Source organism: Pseudomyrmex gracilis, unplaced genomic scaffold (assembly GCF_002006095.1).
Source record: "Pseudomyrmex gracilis isolate BER0280 unplaced genomic scaffold, ASM200609v1 scaffold_35, whole genome shotgun sequence".
Lineage (NCBI taxonomy): Eukaryota > Metazoa > Arthropoda > Insecta > Hymenoptera > Formicidae > Pseudomyrmex > Pseudomyrmex gracilis.
This window is the reverse complement of record NW_018020619.1, coordinates 24,729-36,907: the sequence shown is the minus strand read 5'-3', so window position 1 is coordinate 36,907 and position 12,179 is coordinate 24,729. Positions and strand designations below refer to the sequence as shown.

Sequence of the window (12,179 nt, the reverse complement as noted above, 5' to 3'; positions counted from 1 at the left end):
TATATATATCGAGTCTTTTAGCATTACACAGCGCGTATAGTTTGCACGTTGCGTCTTCCTTTTTACATTATCTCATATAAAATGCTTATGTAATATAAACTTCGTATTATATGTATTATATATTTTTATGTACACATATTAAAAACATATTTTTTATGAGATTTATATCAGTTTCAAATGTGTAAGTTATATATTATATTATTTTAACATTTATAAATATTGTAAAATGTAAAAATACTTAAATATATGTAGTTCCTCAATCGTAAGTAATAATTACAAATCAATATTTACAATATTTTATGTACATATATACATATACATATATGTATATATATATTGTAGGATCCTTTCGGATTCGGATTTATTTAGTTATATTAAAAAAATTATTTATTAAAATTTTCTCAGTTTAATTAATTAAATATAAAAACTTATTTGTGTTAGCGATACTCAGTCCGTTTCGGAGCGCGTAATCTGTTCGTCTTCCCTCATCGACGGACCTTTTGTTTTTTCTCAGCATTATGTCTTTAATCGTTAATCGTTGTTTCATTGTTCGAATTCGACGTCAACATACATTGAGTAGAAAAAAATCGAGAAACATATTTATCAATAACATATTTATCAATAAAACGGTCGCACAAATATACAATCTCGTATTGTGAAAATTCTCAACCGTTAAATATTCGAGAACGTAATTTGACAAAAATACACGCAAGATAATTTCGGTTCCTGCAATATTCTATATGAAATAAACGATGCGTGAGAATCAAAGCTACATTGTCGATGGCTTCTCCAGGCTCTTGTTTCAAAGAGTAAAAGTAATTACATGTGAATAGATTATACAACGAATTACTGTTTGAGTTGTTTTGCCAACCAAAAGAAGATCTGAAACGTTTCCGTTTTATTAAAAAAGACTACTGTCGCAACGACATGTACGCATAGAAAAAATCGCTGGTGATTTTCTCAGGCTCTCAATCCAATCCTATCGTTCAAAGATTAATGATTTTTCATAATGATATCATCTCTCGCCAAAGTTCGTTCCTCTGCATTTAGTTCACTGAATACTCTCACGTGCACCATATTACTTATCGTAAGAATGAACCCGTTATCGCGAATGCAACGTTTCGAGCACCGTTCCGGAATTCTTAATGAAACAGTCACGAGGTTCTTACAAATCGATTCACCCATATATACGTTACAATCATTCTTCATTCTTACTATTCTCTACTAATCGCTCCTCAGAGAGAGCGGCCGCATGAGAGGGAATCGTAATCGTGAATGAAAATTGCTCAGACGTTTAACACAACGGTTCAAATGTGCGATTACGAACGTCATATTCATATTGCAGATGTCGACTCGATGCACAAGTATTGCATTCTAGATTTGAGTCACAATCTAAATTCGTAGAAAACTCTCAGACTTTATAAATGATCGCGTAAAATCAATTTACGAACTATCAAAACTTTTCCATGTAGAAGTACTACATAGAAATTTTACATATAGAAGTGTCGCATCTAATGTTACGGGACGGATTTTATTTCTATATACAAAAGTTTATTTGTAAAACGTCACACTAGAAAGCTATACCGAGATCAAATCGCTCCACTCTGCACGCCTTATACCTCCTTCTTTGGATTTTTGATGAGGGCGACTTCACGAAGAAATATGATTTTGAATGGGATGCATCGGAGCGATTCCGCGAATATAAGACGGCTGAATAGTATATATAATACACTCCCGGTCGTATCCGAGCGACTAAGGATTGGTTGGAACAGGGCCAGTTGGCTGCAACCCAATCCGTTATTTCATTCTTTTCGAATCCATCCTCTGTACCACCTCGTGCTCACTATACCCCCAAAACTATCTCGCGCGGTACACCCCAGCGCCACACCCATCGTCATCCTTAACGAACTGTGTGTTTTGCCTTTCATTTCGTTTTTGTTGTCCGAATGAATCGCGCAAGTCAGCGTACGTAGGAAACGCGTACATCTTATTCAGATCCCATCGTCATAATCTTTTGTCCACGGATAAATATCCTACAATGTAAATATTCTTAAAGGGATCCTAAAAGTGGATCTGTTTTATCGACAAAACTGTGTTTTTTGTGCACACTAATCTTTTTTTTTAAGGGGGGAGGGGGGGTGAGAAAAAAGTAAAATTTGTAAAACATTTTTTAAATTTAAAATAATTTTGTTATATAAATTTGGACTTCCCGGATTTCTTATTGTATATACTTCAATTGTAAGAAAGGATTTATTAATGTGTGTAGGCAAAAAAGATTAGTGTGCATAAAACTCATTTTAGGATCTCCTTAATGCTTTTTTCTCTCTTTCTTGTCATATTTTAACATATAACAATAAAAAGATTTGCTATATAAACATCCTAAGACAATTCTCTGTCACTTTGTTCGAAAAATGATACGGGCATTTTATTTGGTTAAGCTCAATCAACTCAATTGAGCAATCGATACACATTGTCATGAAACTTTGAAAAAGACCCATCGTTATGTTTGCAAACAGTAGTGTCACGCAAATTACTGCTAACATAATTTTTTTTCCTGTTTTTCTGGCGTCATACCAGATTGCGTAGTGCGCAGTTTTACTACTTTGGTTTCCGCACAAAAGCGTCGTCCTCGGAAAGTGTTGAGAGACAGAAAAATTGGCCGCGCGTTCCTTTGAGCGCGTATCCGTTCGTTTAACTCGCATACGGTAGCAAATATGGCAAACAAGAGCGCAATAAATAGTATATAGGGTAAAAAACTAAGAGCAAGCATATTGATTCCGCAATGCAAGCGTTTCACTCACCTACATGCAATCAATCTTTCTGCATGGAACACTGCACGTTTATCGGTGTTGCAAAGCTTTGATTTTTCAACAGAATGTTACTACTTCTCTGTTGTGAATAAGTCCACAAAAAAACTAAAGACTGTAAAGAGATAACTAAACCATTAAAATTAAATTCTAGCTCTACTTCAGCAATCGTTAGTTACAGTTTCAATGTTTTATCATTATATGTTATATATACCTGTAATATATATATATAGCTTAAAAATTAGGCAGAGAACTTCAATAAATTATTATTTATGATCAATTTATGAGTCAAACATTTTTATTTAAAACGACGTTGCTACAATATTTTAGTTATTACTTTATATTTACCAATATATGTATAATACGTGTAATATGTGTGTGTAGATACTAATTATAAGGAATTACAATAGAGAAAATTTATGGTTTCTCAAACAAATGAAATACTACACGGCGAGTTGCGCGAGAGAATTCTGTTTTCTCGAGTTGGCGTTCAGCGAACGTTTCATTACGCTTTCGCCGTACTTCATTAATCCTCGTGTTTTCGCGAGTGGTTTGTTTATCCGCTATAACAATTAAATCAAAATTGCGGCAATTACACGATGGGGGCGCGCGCTCCGAAGTAAAATTGCCGTTTCGTCTGCCGGCGGCGGCGAAGTCGCCATTGTCGATCTGAGACTTACTCGCGAGACGTTATCTCTTTTCGCGATGTAATCCCGTTATCGCTCCAGCATTTGGCAAAGCCTTGCTGCTCCTCGAGACAGTTCGCGGAGATGTTTGCGAGATCATTTCGTATAACTGAGATTTCCGCAACGTTTCAACCGTGAATAATGACTTCAACGTATAAGCTGAATTATTCGCGCTCTGCTGAAGGTTCAGTATCCTCCGATATAAAATAAGAGTAGCGTAAGTAAAAGAGGCATGCGTTTGATGGCGCATAGTTTTGCATGATACAAGAGCCATTTAATCTAAAACGGGATCTAAGCGGATGCTTTCAGAACCGCGCTGTAAACTTTAAACACTCCCGCAAAGTTTAATTCTGGTCGCTACGAACTATGACACAAAATACGCAATGATCATTAATATAGTTACATCATCGTGAGAAGTTTCCAAGAAATACTAGAGAATGTTAAACTGCTGTATAAAACGACTATCTTCTAAGTACGAAGTCTCTATATAATCTAATACGGCACACACTTTTGTTAACAATCAAAATGCAACAACAAAAAGTGACAATACACGTACCAAACTGTCTGTTATTATTGTCAGATATAATCCGCAAAGAACTAAGACCGCAAAAGGTTAACCAAAGCCAAACCTGGTGGATAGGCAATCACATTTCTCAATAAATTGCCACAGAGTAGCTCTTGTCTATACTAGAAATAGTACTGACTGTACTATGGAAACAGTCTGTTTTCAATATCTTGTAATTGCCACAACTGCCAATTTCTGTCCCGTTATTGGAAACCAAATTGTCCACTGCGAATGATATTCTGTTTTTTATACGACTAATAACGACATTGATAGAAACGTCAATTTTTCACTCGTGCTTGATATTTTTATGCCAATATTTTTAATTATACGTTATATAAATATGTAGTACTACTACTAGTAACAGAGAAATGAACTCAAACGTGGCGTATGTAAAATGTAATTTTGAACGCATCGTATTCGACGACTAATCAATTTTGATGCTGGTTCCACATTGCAGTTACGTTCGCGACAAAAAGGTGCAATTAATGCACATATTGCGAGTAACGCGTATCGTCGGGAAACATGCAATTCTGAACGCATATCGTTCATTTAAGAAATTAAACACTCCTGCGTTTAATTGCTTACGTGAACCGCTAATAGTCTCTAATAATGAAGCACGAAGTACAAACGTTTAACCCACTTGCGAAAAAACATCGATTTTCACCAAGCTCTTTGTTACGACCCACTTTTCTCAGTGCGCAATACACGATGTTGCAGAACGACCAAAGCCAACGATGTATAAATCAGTTTGAGTACAGAGCTAAAAAAAATAAGATGACTTATATGTCACTCATATATACATAACTTTGAAGCGACCAATCTCCTTTGAAGGCCAATTTATTATTCAAATTATTAAAATGTATGAAATATTGATCGATTTCTTCAATAATGTTATACATAACCATCTATATGTTTTTACAATGTGTTTCACATCTTTTTTTTTAAATAGCAATTTATTATTTAAATTGTTAAAATGTATGAGATATTATTGAGCAATTTTTTCAGTAATGTTATATATAAGTACTTATATATTTTTACAGTGTGTTTCACTTTTTTTCAAATAGCATTTGGATTTTAATCAACTGCAAAACTTTTAGAAATTACTAACATTTGCGCAATAATCATAATAATAGGCAACCTCTGACCGCGAGCGATGTAAAGATCGTACCATGTACACACAACAAGATCTACCTTGCATCGACTCCGCTGTCATTCGCGCCCCATAATTTATCGCGCATCATATATCCATCTCGCTCGCAGAATGACTTTCAGCTGCTCGCTGATATCCACAATATCGCCGCTGTGCTGTTCGCTAAGTCCGAAAACCACTTAATCTTCGTCGGATGGAAACGTGAGGGGTGAATGGGTTTTGTGAGAAACAGAGAGTGCAAAGTGTAGCGGGAAAGAGGAAGAAGAGAGTAACAGTTGCGCTCTCGGAATTGCATACTGGCGAATCGAACTTTCCGGCACGAGCCGCGCCACCGATATATCATCCGCTATTCTGCTGAAGTCCGCGATCCGTTCCGATGCGTAATTACTGCCCAGTTAAGCGGCACAGCCGTACTGATTTAGATCCCAATAACTAACAAACGCATATATATATATATATATATAAGCTACGAACAGACGCGCATCAAGTTAGTTCTGCCCGTTCGACAATTTGAACGCGGAAGACGCGCGATTGCTGATGATAATCGAATTGAGAAAAGCTCGTCGGACGAGTGATCGATCGCTTTTGATAGGCAAAATAACTTGTTTTAACACCTTCGCCATCGATATACGCTGATGTATTGTAATGTACCATTACGGCGTGTAACTTCTTTTGATGCTTTCATAATACGCTTACATGCATCATAAATATCAAAGGAACTACTGCAGCAACATGATGAACTGGCGCACAAACAAGCAGAGAAGCGAAGGACGCCAACTATCCTGATGTGAAATAGGAAGTTAGTATGACGTTAACATACGTACATCATGAATGCGTTAATTCAACACATCGCGCATGCATGAATACAGATTTATAAATATCTCGTTGCTCAAATATATATCGTGTGAGCGTTACTTTAATTTAATTTTGTTGATACATTTCCCGATTTGTATATGTAAACATTTCATCTATTTTCGTTGCAATACGTTAAAGCGATATTCTACACACACCAAAGAAAATGAAATGCAATGAAAATCGATTATTAAAGATGTATAATATGGCGTAACCGTATTTAGCTTTATAAAGATTTAGCTAAAGATCACGTTGTATGTAACGTTACGGAAGACAGGAACAGCGTGGTTAGCAGCGCTAATTGTTCGAAATGCAACTATTACGTTTCAGCAAATTGATTTGGATTGCATAATCGGCTGTTGGCAGAGCAACCGTAACCAAGCCCTTGGCTTTATGCGGACAGATAACCACAGTTCGGCGGGTTCAGATGATTCAAATATCATAAAAGACGACATGGGTATGCTCGTCGGTTCAACCGCGGATCTTGGTAATTCTCTGTTGTGGACAATCGCATTCGCGAGAGTGATTTGCGCTATGGGCGCAACGGACTATTTGTCTCATCGACTACAAATAAAGAATTCATATAATAGCGAATAAAACAGAATTCTTTTACTCTCTCCTTGCCATTTTATTGTGTATTTTTTTTCTCTTGTTTGCTAAGTGGTAAAAACCGATATTTGTAATCCACTAAATTCTCGGAAAAGACTTGAACTAAGAAGACTTTCAACTTAATTAAGAAAGACTTCCAGATTGAATAATTGTGCGATATTCATTAAGGAACAGGATAAGGAAGAGTTAATCTTGGAGGGAAGTCATGGAGTGTCTGCATTAATGAAGTCTATTATTCCTCGGTCAGGAACTAACAAGTATCTACATCTCTCGTGCATAAATGTTTAAATGACAGACACATATACATAGCGTTCTTCACGTAATACTAAGATATATAATTAATATATATTTAATACATATTAATATATATTAGTATTTAAAATTCTTGTAATTGAGCTGATTGATCCGACTCTCCGCTAAGTGCCGTGATTTTGTTCTCCCCTAATAAAATCGCATTTTGTAACAGAGTCAGTCCGTACAGCTCCATTCCGTACAGCTAGTTCAGCCTTGGCGAATAAATGTTTGCAAAATTCTTTGTGAAAATTTGAATGTTGGGAAAATTTGTATCACTTTGAGTTTCCAGCTTATACTCAAAGAGGACCAAAAAGCACGTAGGATGAATTGATACCAAAGAAAATGTTGAAAGATAGAGAGCTCTGAGATATCTAAGTAATTTCGTAACAGGATGAAATTCGGTCTTACGACGTCAGATTAAAGCGTAACAAATTAAGAGGATAAAAATTTACAAGCAATGAAAAGCTTGCAGCAGCATAAAAAACCAAACATGCGCAGATCAAAAGAAAAGTGGCAACAAATTTTTAATGATATGATTTATTTGAATAAAGAAATGCATTAATTGGAATGACGATTATTTTGAGCGACTGCAAATAAATAAATCAATAAATAAATATAAAAGATTGTAAATAAATAAAGCTATGTTGCAAAATTTATCTGTATAATATTAACTGTCAGAAAAAAATTATTCTATTTTTCGATCAAGCTCACTGCGCTCTGTTAAAATTTACGCGCATTATCCTCATCCAAGCGGCCGCATTCCAAACGTGCGTTTGTCGATCGAAATACCATAAAAGCTCAAGCATGTCGACAGATCGACATTCATTATGTATCGGCAAACACGACACGAGTGGTCGGAACAGGGTGGACAGAGGGGTAACGAAAGGGTGAAGCGAGGGAAAGAATGGCGGGTGAAGAACGGTTGACGGGGCGGACAGAGGATCGGCATGGAGTTTAATCTGCTTTGGCTTGAATTTCAAAATACGCGATGGCTAATGCATATTGCCTTTGGCGCCGTTCCAAGTCGCCTATGCAGTCGAACACCCCTCTTCCCCTTTTGCGGCCTCGTTCTTCAGCGAGCTTCCCCACCACACACGTATGTGCCCTACTATACGGACCCCTGCCATCCCTTCGCGGCCAATGTAAACTCATTTTGTCATGCAGTAAACGGCGCGAAGCGTCGCCGTCTCCCTTCATCCCTTGTTAACTTCCCTATCTCTCCTCGATACGTCTATCTGTGTCTCTCTTTCTCGAACTCGCTCGCATATCCTCATTTCCTCGTCCTTCCTCGGGTAAATGATATTTATGCCATATTAATCGAAATATCTCCTTTATATGCGCCTGCATAACATCCTTCTCGTTCCTCTTACCGCCTGTGTCTGTGAGGATGCCCTAAAATTGCAGACGATCTCGTGGCTCGTTTGCAACCCCCCAGCGGTTGTCTGTGCGGTTGTCTTTTAGCGGACGCGGGTCACTGATGATCGACTGTATGCGACGAATCGATGTAGTTGCTCATTCAATTTATTCTATTAACCGAATTGCCAATATTGACCTGCCATTAATCCTATCAGCTTCTCATTATAAACATAACAAATAAACATCATACTTTATATGCGCAAAATAAAATAAACGCGCGTACGTATAATCTCTGTGTTAGTAACATATTTATAATATATTTATATAATTAAAAAACAAATCGCACTATTTTTTTCGACATTCGCGACATTTACGCACGTTATTCCCTAGATCGCAGAGAGATAATTTTGCGACGCTTAACATATCTAATTGCGCGAGGATGCGAATGCGGCGGAAGGCGGAAAATCGCTTAAACGAACAGAAGATTCGATTACTGACGATCCCGGTATCGTATTGAAATGCGCTTAACATACTTAGGATCGTTTGTTCCACCGCTCTGACTAGATCCGAATCAGTCTCATCACGGCTTACTCCCATTCCGGAAAACGGCCGAAAATTGCTTTTTCGCATGCACCTTCGCACTCGAGAAACGCCAGCCGATATTCCATTAGCTCGCTCTTCCGCGTCCTATCAAAAACGCGTTCTTGCTATTCTTACAAATAGCAAGAGATCCATATATAAAGAGATCCATTAAGTTATTCACTTATCGTATACATGTATATTTTATTTAAAATCGATCGTACCGCGTCGAAGAATAATATCGCAAATATTTTTCTTTCCCCGTTTTTCCGATTGTAAGGAAAACAGGAGCATCTAGCAAAGCAGACGACCGTGGCAGGAACAGATGGCCGGTGGCGCAGGGGTCATAAAATTTCTATGAAGAAGACTTGCTCGTCTTCGAGTATCTTACGACGTGTCGGAGCCGGAAAAGAACAAACGTTCCTCTCGGTGGTCTTCTGAACAACAAAACGGGCGCTTTTTTATCGCCAGCCGACAGCACAGTTCGATTCCACTTATGAAGGACAAGATTTCTTTTAAGCGCACTAAAAACCAGACGTCCTATTGCGAGTTACGCCCAATTCCTCTGCGAAGATTCTTACAAAATGCGATACATGCTAATATTTTTTTTTGCACTGTGTTGTAAATATATGTATGTAAATGTACATACGTATTGTAAATGTTTTCAATGTGTGCACGTGATTACATGTCGTATTTATAACGCAATTTTCCTTTGATTATGTAGAAATAACGCCACGAGCGTCACGTTTTCTCGTGGTTAACACGAGTAGTGATTTGCATTTGCAGCTAAATTCGCGAGATACGTGGCGCTTTCGGCCAAGTTCATGCGCACCGAAGTCATCAACGTATAGTGCGGAAACAGGAGCGCGTATATACGTTCGCCTAAAACATTAATTCACGACGCGCGCGATCGCATGGGAAGTAATATGTCTGCTAAACTATTCGCTTTTCCTTTGATCTCACGTGAGAGCGCATAAAGTACGTGGATTTTACGCGAAGCGTTATATATATATATATATATATATATATATATATATATATATATATACACAATATACTCTAGATGGAATATATATTTCTTGTAGATCGCACTTTGAACAAAATGGCGAAATAAATCATCGCACGCAAAACGTCGATCTGTTTGAGCGTGTTTGTCGAGCAAAAATGAAATTATTCGAGCGACGTCAGTCGCTGTAGAAGAGTTATGTGTCTAGTTTCATCATTTTCATTCTTTCTTGCATAATCTTTGTTTTTATTAAATGTATGAATATTTGCGCGCACTGATGCGACTATGACTTTTCGAAAACTCATCGCGCGGCATACACAGCGAAAATTCTCACGCATCAACGTGACTTTCGCGTAGCGGTTTATATGAAAACGTCGACTTGCAAAATATGTTTGCACAAGAAAAACTCAATTTTAAAACGTTGTTCAAGCGTAGTTTACAACGTGTAAACAAATACATTTCTATTAACGTCAGTGCGATCCGTGTTTTGTTTCATCTTTGTGAAAATCACTTTATCTTGGTACATCTCATTTGTACACAAATATTTTTTCAGAGATTTTCTTTTGCTAGTATCGCGAGTAATTATTCTCTTTCTTCTTTCCTCTTCACTTCTTCAAAGGTAGTCACAAAAAGCCATCGCCTCTAAAATCACATTTCGCATTATGGAAATCCACTTTTGAGATATTGATAAACTTTTTCCCGGAAAATAAACACGCATATTTATCACTGTTGATACGCGACCGAGCAATCCGTTATATTTTTCTACGTTGCATATCTGAAAATTCAGAGGATCGTCGTTTTTGATGCGCGTTCCCGGCAATTTTCCGAAAAAAAAAAAAAAAAAATCATTGCGTGCGCTCTTGCTCATCCGTTTATCGTGCCACAAAACGCTATCGGTCACCGGTGACAATCCATGAAAAATTGCCGAGGTGACAGATTGACGAACGAATAAGAAGCGTAATATCGAGCAGCAGTCAATCCTCGATCATAAGATTTCAAGAAATTGTAAGAACATCACAAGCTGTTAGCCCTGTGCTAAGTTTTCCTGCTTTCATCAATATTAAATTGCACGCCTCCGTCAGATAATAACCCACGCGGGAATTGTCAAGATTGTTGAAGCGACCTTACGTTTAGTCCAATATTGGCACAGCCAAGAATCGGCAAAATCTAGGCATATACAACTACTTTCTAAAATGAAATAAAAAAACACAAAACTTCAAAACTTCACAAACTTCTTTTTTATAGTCGATTCTTTTATGTGAACGATATAATACTTAACAAATGGTTAACATGTGATGGTATTGGTCGAGGTCATCGTTAACAAAGTCAAACAGAATAAATAGAGAGTTGGAAAAGAGCGAAATGGCCCATGAGCGCAGAAGTGCACGAATGAATAAATGAAGCGTAGAACGTGAACTGAATGCGAAAAAGTATGGATACGAACAGTTTTTGATACACTGCCTCTGGGATATACTGGGTGTCCCGCGAGAGCGACTTGGAGATATTTGCTCTGGAACCGTGACACTTGACTCTCCATGCGTATCCAAATGTTTTATAATATTGTTAAAAATCTCGTTTAATAGATATATACAGCAACAACACACACACACACACAGAGAGAGAGAGAGAGAGAGAGAGAGAGAGATTTTTTTATTTCAAAAGTGTATAGATTTCTGTGATATAGAATGTTGACTGTCAGAAAACACTCACTCAAGTACTCATGCCACTGAATTTGTTTCACATCGTAAGATAAAGTGGACAAAAACGTTAAAGTCGCGCGATCAAAGTCGCAAAATCGGCGAGCGAAGTTCTTGCTTGGCAACCGAGCGGAGAGCGGTCCATTAAGCGGTTCACTTCGCCGGCAAGTTCGCCGGCCATTCGTTTCTGCTAATGCACATCGCAAGACGAAGTTTTAATTCGACAAATACGACGACGGCGGCGGACACCCGATGCATTACCTACTTAAAGACAATAGCGTGGCCGCAAGCGTTTTCCGACAATGTATTACCGCTGGGCGGAGATACTTTCCCTGATTCCCTTTAAATGGTGGCGGTGGCTTTGTTTTTAATGCGCGTGACCCAGTTGGCCCAGCGCTCTACTTTACCCAATGCACCTATTCTACGAATAGCTCTAAACGAATTTTACGCGGTAGCATTCATGATTATCATCCCGAATGAATCATTCGAACGTCAGCTCGGATAAGCCCGGGTTCTTGTGCCTTCGTCGAATAATAATCAATTATCCCGGGGTAGCAACGGTGAATGTTCCGTGCGTG

The 12,179-nt window shown here is 37.8% G+C and overlaps 1 protein-coding gene and 1 long non-coding RNA gene across 2 annotated transcripts in view; both read right to left on the bottom strand.

Moving 5' to 3' along the window:
* LOC109852778 (neuronal acetylcholine receptor subunit alpha-7-like) overlaps positions 1 to 12,179 on the bottom strand; it is a gene marked incomplete at its 5' end in the record, with an annotated part of 49,066 nt that overhangs the window by 12,703 nt on the left and 24,184 nt on the right. The window lies entirely within an intron of this gene.
* LOC109852779 lies at positions 8,703 to 9,635 on the bottom strand. The gene is made up of 3 exons (XR_002250032.1): positions 9,548 to 9,635; positions 9,123 to 9,422; positions 8,703 to 9,026 (listed from the first exon to the last, which is right to left on the bottom strand). It is a non-coding gene; the product is annotated as an uncharacterized LOC109852779 (long non-coding RNA).